This window comes from Trichosurus vulpecula, chromosome 8 (assembly GCF_011100635.1).
Source record: "Trichosurus vulpecula isolate mTriVul1 chromosome 8, mTriVul1.pri, whole genome shotgun sequence".
NCBI classification, from domain to species: Eukaryota; Metazoa; Chordata; class Mammalia; order Diprotodontia; family Phalangeridae; genus Trichosurus; species Trichosurus vulpecula.
The window spans coordinates 242674795-242692844 of NC_050580.1; the positions used below are offsets into that span (position 1 = coordinate 242674795).

At 35.1% G+C, this 18050-nt stretch overlaps 1 pseudogene; it reads left to right on the plus strand.

Moving 5' to 3' along the window:
- Positions 1-16540, plus strand: part of LOC118829898 — a 44218-nt pseudogene extending 27678 nt beyond the window's left edge.
- The last annotated feature ends 1510 nt before the right edge of the window (positions 16541-18050 follow it).

Sequence of the window (18050 nt, forward strand, 5' to 3'; positions counted from 1 at the left end):
GACAGAAAAAGAGAAAATAGCCAAATAACTGCTATGTAAATGCATGGATGCTAGTATAGGACAAATCAATGGGAAAAATTTTTGACGAAGAAATTGTGTGAATAGACTAACCTCAAAGAAATATAAGCCAAACTAACCATGGAGGAAGGGTTATAATTACTGACTTTAAAAGTCAGGGAATAAAAATACAAAATAAATCAATGGAAGAAAAGATAAGGCCAGCAATCAACAGCATGAATTTGAATAGATTAAATGATCCAAAAATTGGGGGGGGGAGGGTGGCAGTAAGCTGAAGGAGTAAAATGGATAACCCATTAATTTGTCATCATACAATAAAAACCAAACAAAATAAGAAACTGAAATAAAATGTACTTTGTACCAGGAAAATTAAGTAACCTGGAGGTCCAATTATACTATCATATAAAACGAAGAGAAATCATAATGTAAGGAGACCTTAAACAGGCAAACTATATTGTGCTTAAAAGTACATTGAAAATGATACAATAGGCAGAGCCAAGATGACACCGTGAAAGGAGGGAACTACTGGAGTTCTTTCACAAATTCTGTCAGATATGTCAAAAAAACTGAATCTGAGCAGATTTGAGAGACTTAGAAGCCATTAGTGGACTGAGAGGGTCAGGAGCACCAGGTATGCAGAACAGCAACAGACCACATGAACTGGGAACATCAAAGGAAATCAGCCTCTAGGAGAGGACTGGACAAGCAAAATGCAGGAGCAGGAGCAGAACTAGGGCAGAAGTACCAGCTGTGGTGGTAATGGAGCCCCAGGCCTCTCAGCCCTGGAGAAGAGTCTGCTGGAGCTATGGGAGACACCAGCACAGAGCCTGCTGCTGTGGGAGAAGCTACCCTGGAGGCCCCCAGCTCACAGACTAAAGGTTTAAACTTGCCTTCTTTAACTTCTGGGAGCCAGGATGGCCAGGTAAAATGACTCTCATCCCTCCCATGAATAAACCCAGAGAATATTACCTTGGGAGAAACAGAGGAACCAGAAGTGGGACTTCAGTAGCCTTTTAGCGGGAGAAGTCGGGGACATGGTGGTGGAAAGAGACTAGTGCAAGAAGAGACATGTCCCAGTAGGCCCCACCTCAGCAGAACAATGAGAATTTCTGAGCCCCAGAGAGATGGAGTTAGGAAAGGTCAACACCAGGACCCCAGAAATGTCTTTACACAGCCAAGGGAAGTGGCAGACACCAGCACAGACAACAGCTGAGATCACCCCACTGTAGAGCAGTCCCAGGAAAGAGGAGACATCCAGCAGCCAGACTGCCCCTCTCCACACCTCAGGAAACTGGAGGCCATAGCACACAAAGCCAGTGATCAGGCCCAGAGATCCCAACACAAAAAGCTTGGGACAGAGTCCCCTGAGCTTCAGAAGCAGAGATCCACTTTAGAAGCAAGGAGGAATAAAAAAAAAACCCACCAGGATAAAACACATTAAAAAATTTTGTTTTTATTTTTGCATTGGTTTTGTTTTTGTTTTTGTTTTGGGGTTGCTTTTTTTTTTGGTTCTGTTTCTTCTTTCTCATGATTCATTCCATTGGTCATAATTCTTCTCCACAACTTCACTAGTGTGTAAATTAATTCAATGTGAAGTTATACATGGAAGTTATATGGGATTCCATGCTGTCTTGGGGGAGGGAGGGGGGAAGTGAGGGAAGAAAATTTGGAACTCAAAATTATGTAGAACCATGTGTTGTAAACTAAAAATAAAAAAAAAATCCAAAAAAAAGGCATGTGGGTATCAAAAAAAAAGAAAAAAGACAAAGACAATTGATTCCTATTGTGGAGACAGGGAAGATCAAAATACCAATTCAAAAGAGGACAGCAGGGATGGTATACCTACATCTGAAACCTCAAGTGGGACTGTGAACTAGTCTCAAGCCCAAAAAGCATTCCTGGAAGAACTCAAGGAGGACTTTAAAAACCAAATTAGAGAGGTAAAAGGAAAAAATGGGAAAAAATACTCACTGATGAAACAAATCTTTAAAGGTAAAATCGGTGAAATGGTTAAGGAGATTCAGAATATAAGTGGAGAAAATGTCTCATTGAAAAGTAAAATCAACCTAATGGAAAAGGAGATAGAGAAGCTAAATGAAGAAAACAATGCATTAAAAATTAGAATTTGGCAAGTAGAAGCTAATAACTCTATGAGACATCAAGAATAAGTCAAACAAAATCTAAAGAATGAAGAAATAGAAGCAAATGTGAAACATCTGATTGGAAAAACAATTGACCTGGAAAATAGATGCAGGAGAGACAATCTAAGAATTATTGGTCTACTGGAAGCCATGATGGAAAAAAGAGCCTGGACAGTATCTTCCAAGAAATCATCAAGGAAAATGGTCCCAAGGTTCTAGAACCAGAGGGTAAAACCACCATAGAAAGAATACACCAATCACCCTTGAAAGACATCCCAAATTGAAAACTCCAAGAAATATTATAGCCAAATTCCAGAATTATCAGGTCAAGGAGAAAATACAGCAAGCAGCCAGAAAGAAACAATTCAAATACTCTGGAACTACCATCAGGATCCCACAGGATCTGTCAGGTTCTACATTAAATGACAGGAGGAATTGGAATATGATATTCTGAAAGGCAAATGAGCTTGGACTACAACCAAGGATCAACTACCCAGCAAAACTGAGCATAAATTTTTCAGGCAAGGAGACGGACATTCAATGAAATAAGGGAATTCCAGACCTTCCTGATGAAACAGCCATAGTTCAATGGAAAATTTGGTTTTCAAATACAAAACTCAAGAGAGACATTAAAAGGTAAACAGGGGAGGAAAAATCCTTGTTAATAAGACAAATTATTTGCAATCTTATATACGATTATAGTGTTTCATATATGTATATTATATATATATATATGTATATATGTCAATCTTGAGGAGAGTATAGTTATGACAATTGAAAGGAATATATATAGACTGTGGGTGTCAATATAAAATAACTGTTATAGTGATAAAAAGCATAATTTAGAGATATAAAGGAATGGTTCTGGGAGAAGAAGTAAGGAGGTAGTAGAAAAGGGTAAATTACATAACATTAATAGGCACAAAAACATTATAGCAGAGGGAAAGAAGGGAGGGAGAAGAGCTTTAATCTCATTGGATTTCGTTCGAGAAGGAAATAACATACCCTGGTAAGTATAGTAATCAAACTTTTCCTATGGGCAGTAGGAGGGGAAAGGGGAAAGAAAAGGGAGAGGGGTGGCCAGAAGGGAGGGAAGAAGTAGCAAGGGGAAAAAGGTAAGATAAAGGAGGGGAATAAAGAGGGAGGGTAAACTGAGGAAGATGGGGTCAAAAGCAAAACTCCTTTGAAGAGTGGAAGGGAGAAGGGAGAAATAAAAGCATGTTTACGGGTTGGAAATGTTTAGGGTGGACATTGGATGAACAAAAAGACACAGTAATCATAACTGTGAATGTGAAAGGGATGACCTCTCCCATAAAATGGAAGAAGCTAGCAGAATTGATTAAAAACAATAATCCTACAATATGTTGTCTACAAGAAAGGCATTTGAAACAGGGGGATACACACATAGTAAAGATAAAAGGCTGGGGTAGAATATATTGTGCTTCAGCTAAAGTAAAAAAAAAAAGCAGGGGTAGCAATCCTAATTTCAGACAAAGCAAAAGCAAAGATAGATCCAATTAAAAGAGATAGGGAAGAACAATAGATCCTGCTAAAAGGCATGATAGACAGTTAAGCAATATCATTATTTTAAATATATGCAAAAAGTAATATAGCATGCATATTCTTACATGTGAAGTTAAGGGAGTTACAGGAAGAAATACACAGCAAAACTATACTAGTGGGGGACATCAACCTTCCCCTCTCTCAACTTGATAAATCTAATCTCAGAATAAACAAGAAAGAAGTTAAAGAGGTGAATAGAATTTTAGAAGAGGTAGATATTATAGACTTCTGGAGAAAACTGAATGGGGATAAAAAGGAATATACTTTTTCTCAGTTGTACATGACACATACTCAAAAAATGACCATGTACTAGGGCACAAAAACCTCAAAATCCAGTACAGAAAGGCAGAAGTAGTCAAGCATCCTTTCCAGATAATGATGCAAAAAATATTATTTGTAATAAAGTATGATGGAAAGATAGACTAAGAATTAACTGGAAACTAAATAATCTAATCTTGAAGAATGAGTGGGCCAAAGAAAAAATCATAGAAACAATTATTAACTTCATTCAAGAGAATAAGAGTAATGAGACAACATACCAAAACTTATGGGATGCAGCAAAAGCAGTTCTTACTGGAAGTGTTATATCTCTAAATACTTATATCAATAAGACAAATAAAAAGGACATCAATGAATTGGCATGCAACTGAAAAAGCTAGAAAAAGAAAAAATTGAAAATTCCCAATTAAATACTAAATTAGAAGTACTGAAAATTAAAGAAGAGATTAGTAAAATTGAAATCAAGAGAACTATTAAATTAATCAATAAAACTAAGAGCTGATTTTATGAAAAAAAAACAATAAAATTGGTAAACCTTTGGTCAATTTGATTTAAAAAAAATAAAATAAAGTAACCAATATTAAAATTCAAAATGGGGGATTCACCTCCAATAAAGAGGAAATTAAAACAATAATTAGGAATTATTCTGCCCAATTGTATGACCATAAATTTGACACCTTAGGGAAATGGATGAATATTTACAAAAATATAAATTTTCCAGGTTAACAGAACCTAAATAACCCCATCTGAGAAAAAGAAATTGAGCAAGACATCAATGAACGCCCTATGCGAAAATCTCCAGGGCCAGGTGGTTTTACATGTGAATTCTATTAAACATTTAAAGAACAATTAATTCCCATACTTTATAGATTATTTGGGAAAATAGGTGAAGAAGGCATCCTACCAAATTCTTTTTATGACACAAATATGGTACTAATATCCAAATCAGGAAGAGTCAAAACAGAGAAAGAAAATTATAGGCCAATTTCCCTAATGAATATTAATGCAAAAATTTTAAATAAAATATTAGCAAAAAGATTGCAGCAACTTATCATGAGAATAATACACAATGACCAGGTAGGATTTATTCCAGGAATGCAAAGCTGGTTCAATATTGGGAAGCTATCAGCATAGTTGATTATATCGACAACAAAACTCACAGAAATCATATGATCATCTCAATAGATGCAGAAAAAGCCTTTGACAAAATATAACACCCATTCCTACTAAAAAACTAGAAAGCATAGGAATAAATGGAGCTTTCCTTAAAATTATAAATAGCATTTAAATAAAACCATCAGCAAGGATTATATGTAATGGGGATAAGCTAGAAGCATTCCCAGTAAGACCAGGGGTGAAACAGGGATGTCAATCATCACCCCAATTATTCAGTTTGGTGTTAGAAATGTTAGCTGTAGCAATAAGAGAAGGAAAATAAATTGAAAGAACTTGAATAGGTAAAGAAGAAACTAAATTATGCCTTTTTGAGATGATATGATGATTTCCTTAGAGAATCCTAGAGAATCAAGTAAAAAACTACTTGGAATAACAAACAATTTTCGCAAAGTTGAAGGATATAAAATAAACCTACATAAATCCTTGGCATTCCTATACAATACTAACCAAGCCAGAGACAGAGAAATTCCACTTGAAATTACTGAAGACACTACAAAATATTTGGGAGTCTACCTGCCAAGACAAACCCAGGCCCTATATGAACATAATTACAAAGCACTTTACACACAAATAAAATCAGATATAAATAAATGGAAAAACATCAGTTGCTCAAGGTTAGGCCAAGTTAATATAATGAAAACCACAATTTTACCTAAATTAGTTTACTTATTGATTGACATTGACATACCAATCAAAGTACCAAAATGTAATTTTACAGAGTTGGATAAAATAATAACAAAATTCATCTGAAAGAACAAGATGTCCAGAATATCTAGGGAACTAATGAAAAGAAATGCTAGGGAAGGTGGCCTAGCCATACCAGATATTAAACTGTATTATAAAGCAACAGTCATCCAAATTACTTGGCACTGGCTAAGAGACAGAGTGGTGGATTAGTGAAAGAGGTTAGGTACACAAGACACAGTAGTCAATGACTACAGCAATCTACTCTTTGATAAACCCAAAGAATACAGCTTCTAGGCTAAGAATTCATTAATTCACAAAAAATGCTGGGAAATTGGAAAATGGTAGGCCAGAAACTGGGCATAGACCAATATCTTACATTGCGTACTAAAATAAAGTCAAAATGAGTTCATGATTTAGGAATAAGCAATTTGGGAGAGCAAGGAATAGTTTAACTATCAGATTTATAGAAAAGGAAAGAATTCATGACACAACAAGAGATAGAGAGCATTACAAAATGCAAAATGGATAATTTTGATTATTTTAAATTGAAAAGTTTTTGTATAAAAAAAGCCAATGAAATAAAGATCAGGAGGGAAGCAGAAAATTGGCAGAAAATCTTTACAACCAGTTTCTCTGATAAAGGCCTCATCTCTAAAATATACAGGGAACTCTGCCAAATTTATATGAATACAAGTCATTTCCAATTGAGAAATGGTCAAAGGATATGAGCAGGCAGTTTTCAGAAGAAGAAATTAAAGATATCTATAGGCATATAAAAATGCTCTAAATCACTATTGATTAGAGAAATGCAAATCAAAACAACTCTTCATTACCACATCTCTCCTGTCAGATTGGCTAACATGACAAAACAGGAAAATAATAAATGCGGGTGAGGAAGTGGAAAAATTGGAACACTGTTACATCGTTGGTGGAATTGTGAACTGATCCAGCCATTGTGGAGAGCAATTTGGAACCATGCCCAAATGGCTATACAAATGTGCATACCCTTTGACCCAGCAATGGTACTGTATACCAAAGAGATCCCACAAGGAAGAAAGAGACTGCGATGTACAAAAAGATTTTTAGCAGCTCTTTTTTAGTAGCAAAAAATTGGAAATCAAAGGGATGCCTATCAATTGGGGAATGGCTAAACAAGTTTTGGTTTATGAATGTAATGGAATACTACTGTGTTATAAGAAATCAGGAAGATATGGACTTCATTATAACTTGGAAAGACCTACCTCATATAATTCTGAGTGAGCAGAACAGAACCAGGAGAACATTGTCCACAGCCACAGATTTATTGATTGTATGATGACTAACTTTGATCGACTTAGCTCTTCTAAGCAATACAAAGTTCAAAGACAACTCCAAAGGGCTCATGATGGAAGGAGCTATCTACATTCAGAGAAAAAACTATGGAGTCTGAATGCAGATTGAGGCAAACTATTGGCTCTCTTTTTTTGTTTTGTTTCTTCTTTCCCATGATTCCTTCCATTGGTGATAATTCTTCTTTACAACTTGACTATTGTGTAAATAGGTTTAATGCAAAGTTATACGTAGAAGATATATCAAATTCCATGCCATCTTGGGAGGAAGGGAAGGGAAGGGAGGGAAAGAAAATCTGGAACTCAAAAACATGCAGAACTGAGTGCTATAAAGTAAAAATAAAAAAAAAATCTTGATTTAAAAAACATTTGGAACAACAGTAACAAAAAAAAAGAAAGTGATACAATGTCTTACATATGATACAGTGTATTTAAAAGCATACTGGAAATAATACAATGCCATTACTAAAGATATGCATCTAATTCCAAACAATGCAAATTCATTTAAAAAATTAACTGAAATAAAAGAAAAAAAATAATAATGGAAGACTTTAATGCTTCTCTCTTAGAGATGGATAAGTCTGACAGAATAATGAAAAAAATGGAAAACATGAAGTAATAGATTGTTGGAGTAGATAATTATGAAAAACTCATTGATAGTCTTTGAAATGGGAACACTGAACAATAGAGATATTTCTTAGTACCAAGTGGTACCTCTACAAAATTAGTTCATGTGCTAAGGAGAGGGAGATTATAAAATAAATTTTAAAGTAGAACAAAAATAATAGAAACAGTTAACTATGTGAAAAAGAATAATAATGGTCAGACTGCATACTAACATACTGTTATATAGGTAAGCATTGCTCAGAGCGGAACAATGTCCTCTGTAATCAAACATCAATAATTTTTAAAAGAATAATAATGTATTAAACATGAAGTTGGAAGACCAACAAATTAATGAATTCAAAAGGAAGTTATGACAATTAATAGAAAATAGATAACATGATATATTTGGAAATGATTCTTAAAAGTAGTTATTTGAAAATATTACCAAAATTCTATTTTTTAAGCCTGATAAAAATAAAGAGAAATTGAATTACCAAAAATGAGTAAGCAAAACCCCATCATCACCATCTTCACATTGTGATAAAGCTTTGGAATTGAGCTTTATTGGAAGTATTTTAGGAACTATTCCAATAATTTTAAATTCCTGTCATTCTTTAACAGTAGTTTGGCTTCTGGTGAGAGAGGTCCATTTTTCTGTGATATTTACCCCAAATTTTGGCCAGCAAAACAAGCAATTTGTCATCTGTTTGCAACTGAGCCCAATGCCATTCATCACTGTTCAATATGGTTATGGAGGATTGGTTCAGGGTATTTTGTTTACTTACACTGATATTTTGAACAAAATGTCAAGCAATTCTGGTCTACTTTCCTATATGAGATGCTCTATCTCATTTCCTTCACCAATTTGTTAAAAAAAATCACATGATATTTGAAATGTGATACCTATGGACCAAGGCATCTCTGACTAGCTTTATTTCTTCCTTCACTATAGGTCTTACTACAAATTATGTTTCGTGTTTCTCTCCATCTTGGGCTGGCTGAATCCCACTTGTCCCTTATTAGGATATAGGTCAACTGGAATTCCATTGCATGCATGCATATATATATATATATATATATATATATATATATATATATATATATATATATATATATATGTGTGTGTGTGTGTGTGTGTGTGTGTGTGTGTGTGTGTGTGTGTATGTATATGTATATATATATATGTATTTATATATTGTGTGTATGTATATGTATATGTATATATATACACATATATATTTAAAATTGGTGATATTTCGCTTCAAGTTCAAAAACTCTAACTTGTGAAAAAGAGAGATATTCTTATTGTTACTGAGTAGATGGCTAGTAAATACCATAGAATTTGAGCATCTATCACAATCATATATAGAGATATTCACAAGCCATGCAGGTTGGCATGTATATATAAGAAAAATGGCCAGCTTGTTCCAGAAGGCTCCAAAGGATACCATGCTATTTCATGCTACCTTATTTTTCTTAGTATTGGTTCTAAATTTCCTTTCAACCTTTTTCCTTGCATTTTTTTTCCAACCATGTAATCATTGGGATATCTGGTTCTTGATGTTGCTGGTATAGTGTTTTTGAAATTTCTGATAGTAGTTACATAGAATATTTATAGTTCATAAAAATCTCTGGACATAGCTAGGAAATACATATGTCTCTTTTCTGATGGTAAGCATTTGCTCCTCCTAAGAGACTTTGTGGTTACATATGTGATACACACTCAACAAGGATAAACCTTGCCATTGTATAACCTGAAAATTAGACTTTGAAGCCTATCATTTGAATAATCTGTCTTCAGGTTGTACCAATATCTCTTTTGATAATAAAGCCATTAGGTAGAGCAGAACCTTTAAGACCTAATGATCCATACTCTTTTCCATAGGCTTCTAGAAATATGCTAGTACTTTGGGAATCACTTGTGACATTCACTTAAAATTCATAGATCCTTACTTGACAAATGAAAACAATATCCTTCACTTCCTCTTAAACTGTGATTTGAAAATATTGGATTTAAAATGCTGAGAAACAATTATTGTCTACTGAACTCACTATCTGATATACTGATCTACCTTACTCTGTTTATTAATGGTTCCATAGTTCACACTAATTCTGGTTTTCTCAGCTTTAATTTTTCATCATTCAAGTGACACTGTTCTCTTCAAAATTGTCAGTAATTATTTAAGTACCAAATCTCACGATCATTTCACTATTTTATCCTTCTTGTCCTTTCTGCAACATATTGATCATCCTCTCTTCCTAGATATTCTATCATCTTTTTTTTTCTTGTTCTTACACTGCTTTCTCATGTTTTTCTTTTCTCCAAATAATCTGACTAATTCTTCCTAATCTCTTCATCATTCTTGTTAAACCTATGACCTTTGATTATATTGAAAGGCTCTGTCCTTGGGTTTCTTTTCTTTCCACTCTATGAGTTGATGACTCTATTACATGCCTCCCTTTCAGTACAGTTTTGTAACCACCATGTTAGTAAAGAACTTCATTTACTCTTGCCTAAACTATTCTGATAGTCTCATGTTTGGTCTCCCTGACTCAATTTTCTACTGGCCTTCCTCTTAAACTCCAATAATTCCTTCTTATCTTCATGATCAAACATATACTCCTTTGCTTATAATTTATTCCAGCCATGTTGTCTACAGAACCTAAAGAACTCTAAGGCATTTCCTCTTTTCAGGGGAATCCATGTGATGATTTGGAAAAGTGCTGGATTTGACTTTAGAGGATCTAGGTTAGAAGCCTACCTCTCTCTCCACGTACTATGTGACACTGAGCAAGTCACAACATCTCAGAGTTTCAGTTGCCTTATCTTTAAAAGATGAGAAAATGAGACCTGATTATGCTCTTGGGATTCTCCCAGTTCTAAGTCTGTGGTCCACTTTGTATAACCTTTCATTAGTCGTGCATCATCTCCGTGTATCAGGTTCTTTATTTTAAAAAAGAGGAGTTAGATAATCTGTTGGGTCTTTTCTAGTCCTGAATCTATGATATTATGATTCCAGTAGTGTAAATTTGGTCACACCACACCAAAGCTTCTTATAAACTTATTCTTAGGCAACATTGAGAAATGCCAAGTGTGGCACAATTTACCTGTAATGATGGTAATCAACATCAAGGCTTTGTCCAATAAAGTCAATTCTGAACAGCTGTAAAGATATGTGCCTTAGATTCTACCCATGAAGTGAGTCAAATTCAATCACTCCATTTCTTCTCCAACACACACATTGGCATGATCTGTTCAGTATTTTCAAACTCACATCAGTTCATGGTCATCCTATGAGTCCTGAAAAAAAAAGATCAAGGGAAAGCAAGTTACTAAATTAGCTCTTGCACCTGGTCTCTTCTTCTTCATCCTTTGGCACTTTCTGACACTACCAGGAGCGTAGTTATTGTTAAGACAATATGATTCTTTTCTTGGATACACTTGGCTCACAGTATCTCTTGCTCACAATGATAGCAAAAGACTTACTTTTCTCATTGTGCTTTGTTGGTAGTTCCAATAGGAGGACCCCTTGCACTTTAAGCTCAGACCTCCTTGATTCCAGCAGATGTGTGGAGCTAAGAGGAATATAAAATTGTAGTCTTGAAGATCTAAGCTTGTTGGGTTAGACATTGGTCATCAATTCCTTAATGACATCAAGCTTCTTTTTTGAAGTACTTGAAATAATAGCACAGGAAATTCTTTGCAAACTTTCTTTTGACAATTTAACATTAATTTTCTTCTTCGATAGTTAATTGTGTCAGTTGTGAGTAACTGGGACACTGTCTCTGCTTTTAAAGCAGCTGTAGCTTAACATAGTTTAGGCACTCTGAGCTTTCTTAACACCACTGATTACAGGACCTTCAGTAGCCCATGCTTATGGCTAAATAAGTTTTTCATCTTCCTTTTGGGTGGCAGTTATCAATTTGACATTAAGGTCTTTAATATTCTCTGTACCCAAAAAAGAACTATTCAGAACTCTTCTCTTTCCCTTTTGTTTTCCTTTCTTTCCTACTCCCTTTTCCCCAGAATACAAAAATTAGTAATTCCATCTTTGAATGTTCCCTCTCTCTGGTCAAATACCATTAATTCCCAAGTATTATTGGAAGGAGGAGGCAGAAAGATGCCTTAACATAAATCAGTTCATCAGGATGTTTTCTCAGTGGTAATCTTAGAGGGAATTGAATGTAGGGTATATATACTTTGATAAGAGTAACTGGGAAGGGATGAAGGGCATATCTGATATTGGAGGGATTCCAAATAGAGAGTCTGAGGTAGGGGTTTGGGGGATATAAGTTTTCAGGAACAGGAGGGGTAGGAAGATAACAGAAGAACATTTTGTTTACTTTATGATTTATCCAATAGTTATAATGATTCCAAATAATCTCTTTTCTTCCCAAATTTTGGCAAACTTCCCCTAGTCCATTTTCACATATACCTTTGCACATAGGATAAATTAAATAGTATTTATAAAGGAAGGAAAAGGTGATATGTTATCCAACTAAAAGTAATTTGAAGAAAATGATATATTTCATCAGATGATCCTGACTATATCACTATTCACATTGTCATTTAAACGTTCTTTACCAAACACCTACCACTGTCAAGGAGAAAAAGCACACAACCTTTTATTTTTAATTTTTTTATTAATTTACCTTTTAGAATATGTAGCTTTTCAATTCCTCAAAAACTTTAAGAATAAACAATATAAATGAAAAAACGTACATGATCTTCATTTCTTAGTAAAATTGACTTTTGCATTTTTTTCTTATTTCTAGATAAGAACCAATAAATACATCACGAATACTAAAAACACACAAAAATTCTGTGAATATAAATGTTCTAAATTGTCTTTCATCAGACCATCAAACCAATTATAAAGATCCAAGAATTCATTCACAGCATTCATTTAGCATGAATTTCTTGCTTGGCAGGGATGTTGTTTCTCAGGAGATAACTGGGGGATATTGGCAGTTGCTAAAAAATCTACTCTATAGCCCAGTATCAAATAGTACCACCTACTCCCTGGGACCAGTGACAGATAATTGCTTATCTGAATAGCTGCTGTGTCAATCTGTCTAGACTAAGGTATTGAATAAAATACAAATATCTCTATTAAAATGGCTTTTAATCATGTTTTTCTATAATCTCTCTGAGTAAAGTGCAGAACATTTGGAACCCCTCTGGGAATTTCAGATTAGCCATTTTCTATGGATGCCAGGTTGATTTTGTTTTCAAGAAGGATTTAGCTCTGGAATATAGTGTGGGCATGAAGGGTTTGCACAGATATGGAATGCAACATTTAAGCAAATTCCACTGTGTAACTTGACAAAATTAAGTCTCTTTTGAGGATATTTAGGATTAAAAGTCAGACCTACTTCCTTTAAGCCTGATTAATATGATAGCTATAAAATCTTTTAAAAATAAACTATCACATAGGAGATAAATATAGAGGTATAAAATTCTTCCAATAGCAAGAAACAATTATAAATGAAATTAATGCAGTACATTGTTTTCTATGTAAGAGGAGTACTTCATTTAACAAGAGAATATCAGGCCATAATCCTGCTATTGATTTATTCGGTAAGATAGAAGGGGATATGAGAAAAGTAACAAAAAGATGACTTTCTTTTTGATATCTTTGAACTGTTTCTTAGTTTATTTAATTAATTATTCATGAGTGAAAGGAGAGATGTGTTAATGATGAACTTCTGTACAATTGATTGTCTTGGTCACATGATGAATATTGTATGCTTAATAAGAAGGCTGAAAAAATGACAAACTTATGTGATCCCTTTTTGAAAATCATTAAAATGCCGAATTTTTCTTACTTGATTATATATGAAATATATCTGAGCATATTATAATTTTAAATTCATCCAGCCTTAGCTATATGATGAATTCATGATCTCATAATAGTGTGTTTTTCCTCCAATGATATGTAGATTGCAAACTTTCTAAGATTTCTCTTCCTGTGAGATTCTCAATAATATTTCTACGCCATTGCCCAAAGAAAAATCTACTCGGAGTCCTGAAATGTGTGTGGTGTGTGTGTGTGCGTGTGTGTGTGCATGTGTGTGCATGTGTGTGTGTGTGTGTGTGTGTGTGTCTGTGTGTAATCTGAGTTTCTGAGGCTTTTGTTTTGTTTTTGTACATACCTGTGTAGTACTTGGACTTCCTGTTTGTACTAGCTCTCAAAATATACCCACTTCTATTTCAAAACATAAATTTTCTTGATGCTGTTCTACACTATTTCATTTACAAAATATAAAATTGCATATAGGTTTAGGCAGTGTTCTAAGTGATGAAGAGGATACACAGATGAATGGCACTATTTGGCTGTTTGGAAGAAAAACTTATTCTGCTTTACAACAAAGAATACAACTGGAAGTATGGGTGACATAAAGAGTATTATTGCTTTTTTGTAATTATATAGATTTTACTGGGCATGAATGTTACTCCTTATACTTCTCTTTAATCATTCATAAATTTAAACAAATTAATACTGAAGGTAGAATGAATTTTTTCTCCACTATGCTAGGGTGGTTCACCATAGTTGTCCCTATTTTACCCTCTTCTCCAGGGCTGGCGGTATGTCTGCTTTGCTGGGGCTGGAGGCTTCACAACTGGCCTGCGGTTCCTCTGGCCTGCTGAGCCAGAACCTGCTGATCTCTACTATGGCTATGAGCCTCCTACTGGCTTGTCCAGGTACTGTCTGTGCTGGACTATGCTACCCTTTTACTTAACTTAGACAGACCTTTCCTGAAGTCCTTCTAAGTAATCTTGGCTGAAAAATTGTTTCACTCCATCTTTTTGTGGATTCTGTTGCTCCAGAATTCTTTTAGAGGTTTGATTTAACATCAGTTCTCAGGGATACTGGGAGCTCAGGCAACTTCATGGCTTCTCTCTGGTATCTTGGCTCTAACCCATCATATTCATTCTTAATGTTTAGAATAGGTTTTTAAATATTTGATGAGCCACTGGTTTATTAAGTGCTAAAAAAGAAAACCCTAAACTTATGCAAGTAATTAGTTTTGAACATCCAAGGTGAAGGTATTTAGTGCATGAATATAGTTCATGTTTTTAAAGGCAAATGTATTTTTAACATTTTATGAATATTTTAGCCCTCTCCAAATGAAATAGTAGAAAAAGGGAAAGGAAGAAAGAAAATTGAGGCAAGAGGAAAATAAAAGATATCAAGGGAAAAGAGAGTATTAGATACCTTGTGATATTGGTGAAATCAAACTTTTTCCTTCTCTCAGTTTCACAAAAATAAAATCTCATTTAAAAATTTTAATTTATTCTGAATCAATGCTGGGGACCAATGTTTATTGTTACAACTTAGCATGTGATAGCCTTCTCCCATTTGATCAAGAGTCATTGTTGTTGATTTCCTGTACTAGATGGTGGTATAGCACATAAAAGGTCCTGGATACTCTCTGTTCTAAGTTTTGAAGAATTTTATTGCTACAATGTAGAATTATGTATTCATAATATATAATGGAATAATATAGCTCTAAGAAAAACCAAGAAGTTTGTAGGTTACTTTGCACATTTCTCAAATGATCTCATCAACTAATTTTAAAATATTTTGACCTTTAAAATATTTTCATATATTGCTTGATAAGAACATCCTCTTGCTTCTCATTCCTGGATTTACTTTGAGAGTCCTTGGTAAAAAAAGAAGAATCAGCTTCTTAGCTGAAGAAATTCATTCATTAGTTCATTTATTCATGCATGACCCATACTCCACAAATAATTGCAACAAGTTGTCATATAGTTTTTACTTCATGATTTCTATTCAAGGCTATTTCCCCCACAAACTGTCCATGAAGAGAATTCAGAGCACCTAGAAACTGGGAAAAGAAAAATTTCATTTCTTTTTTTTTTTTTTTTTGCAGCTACCGTGGCTGTGTAAGAGCAATAACACCAGCATACAAAAAGGCTGCTAGCACAGGTTCTTTGATCTGCTTTTCTAAGGAGAGTAACTTTAAGGGGTTAACAATATTACTTTAATTAAACATACATATATCATTCACTTATTTGAGGGGGAAAAGTCAGTATCCTGAACTTCAGAGCACATACAAACAGAAATTAGAAGCAAACATTATATGAACAGATGAACAGAAAGTTTTCTGTCTGACCGTAGCAATATATACATAATTACCAAAGAGAGAAGCACCAACATCTGGGTTTTCAAAGTGGGGTGGGGGGCTCCAGTGGCTACCCAGAGACTTTTCTGGCCATATCACCAACACTCTTCCAATGAGTGTGCCCAAAAAGCAAAATGCTAACCTCAAAGTATAGTTACACACTTCTTCAGGGTCAGAGGGCAACAAAACCATGTGACTCAAACTCGTGTAACTTAGGCTTTCTTGTGACTTAAGCAGGTCATCAAAGACTCTTGATTCAATCAAACGCAAGATTCAGTCAAAGGCAGTTGACTGCCTTAGTGCTGAGGACAACTAGGACAAGTTTCCAAGTAAAATCCTTTTTCATCCTGACTCTAGGTTGATTTCCAAGTTCCATGGCTCTTTTGTAGGCTGACTGTTCCCAACTCTCACTGGGATTCACAAGTAGGCAGCTCTCCACTCCTGCACCAGGTCACAGCTCACAGGAACTGCTCCACTCCAAATCCTGGTCCACAGCAGGCTCCTGGGATTCCTGCCCACAGCTTCTGTTTCTGGGAAAATGAAGCTTATCAGGACAGCAACACACACCATCAACACCACCATCTCAATTAACCTCCAAAGTCCAGATGCTCTGTGTTGACAGCTGAGTTCATTTTAACAGCTCTCAAAAGAGGTGTATGGTAAGCCTCCTTCCCATGGGCAGGTCTCTGCCCTACAGCTCCACTCACCTCCACTTGCCTTCAAAGTTTGTAGGTTCCTTCAGTAAGTTTCTTCCATCAAAGATCTCCTCACTGTCAGAGACCTCCTTTCTGCTCTAGAGGTCTCCTCCCAGCTCTTTTAGGTTTCCTCTCAGCTCAATGCTTACAGCTCATTCTTCTTCATCTCTTACCTTCTCAACTCTGGCAGTTCTCTCAGTGTCTTCTCTTCAATGCCCTCTCAATGTCTACTTCTCTCACACACTGTGCTCTCCTTATTTACAGTTCTAGGTGTCATCTAATTGGCTAGAACTCAGGTCTCTGATTGGCTGAATTCATGCACATCAGATTGGCTAGATCTCAACACACATACAAGTCTCTGATTGGCTAAAACTAAAAGCACATTAAATCCAGCAAAAATCCCACTTTGCTTGCCATTACAGGGTCAGGCCTATGCTTTTTCCCTCTCCCTTACCTCCTCATTTTTATGCCTTTTAAACATTATTATTGTTTTAATTTGTTTTACAATACATTACTTTTCAAATATACCATGCCTCCCAACTAGAGTCAAGGAACAACAACAACAAAAAAAAAAACAGAAAAGAAAAAAAAGCAATTGTGTTAGGCAAGACCATTGGGAGCTATCAGCCTAGAACTTTCCATGCTTACAAGAGTATGGGAAGGTCCCCTAAAGTCAGATCATAGCTCCTTTTGAGCAGTCATGTAGGCACCTCCAATTCAGCTAGTGAATCAGCCTCAGTGACCAATCTGGCTGGTATATTCTGGCTAAGGGTGGCTAACCACTGGACAAAACCATGGTTTTATTTATACAATTTTTACAAGGGTGTATGCAGCTCTGTGTAAGGGGACAGGTTGGAGGTTTTATCTTGAGTGTATATACAGTGAGAGACCAGGGAGTGACTTTGGGTAACATAAGCTTATCTGTATGAAGTCTATGCTGACAGGGTGTTACCACTGGGTGTGACTATTACTGAGCAGACTCACTTTTTCATCTCTTCTTTCACCCCTGTTTCTTAAAATCAATACCAACATTGCATGTTCTGCAGTGTCCTAATCAACCTGATCAAATTCTTCTGGAAATTCTCCAGCTTGTCAATTTCCTTTTGGAAATCTGGTACTTAAAAAACAATACATATATATTCTTTATGTGATCAAACCATAACAGAGTTACAACAAGACAATCACTTCACTATTCTGAATGCAGTGTATTTCTAAATGCAGCTTAAGAGCACATTAGCTGAACCACAAATATTTTATTGAGGATTCACATACTGCAAATAACACAAAATTAGAGATTTTCAGAGTCCTCAGTAGATTCAATCTACATATAGTTCAACTTTTACTCTAAAATCAATTGCTACTACAAGATGAACACCAAGTATTCACTCATCCTCTATGTGAATATT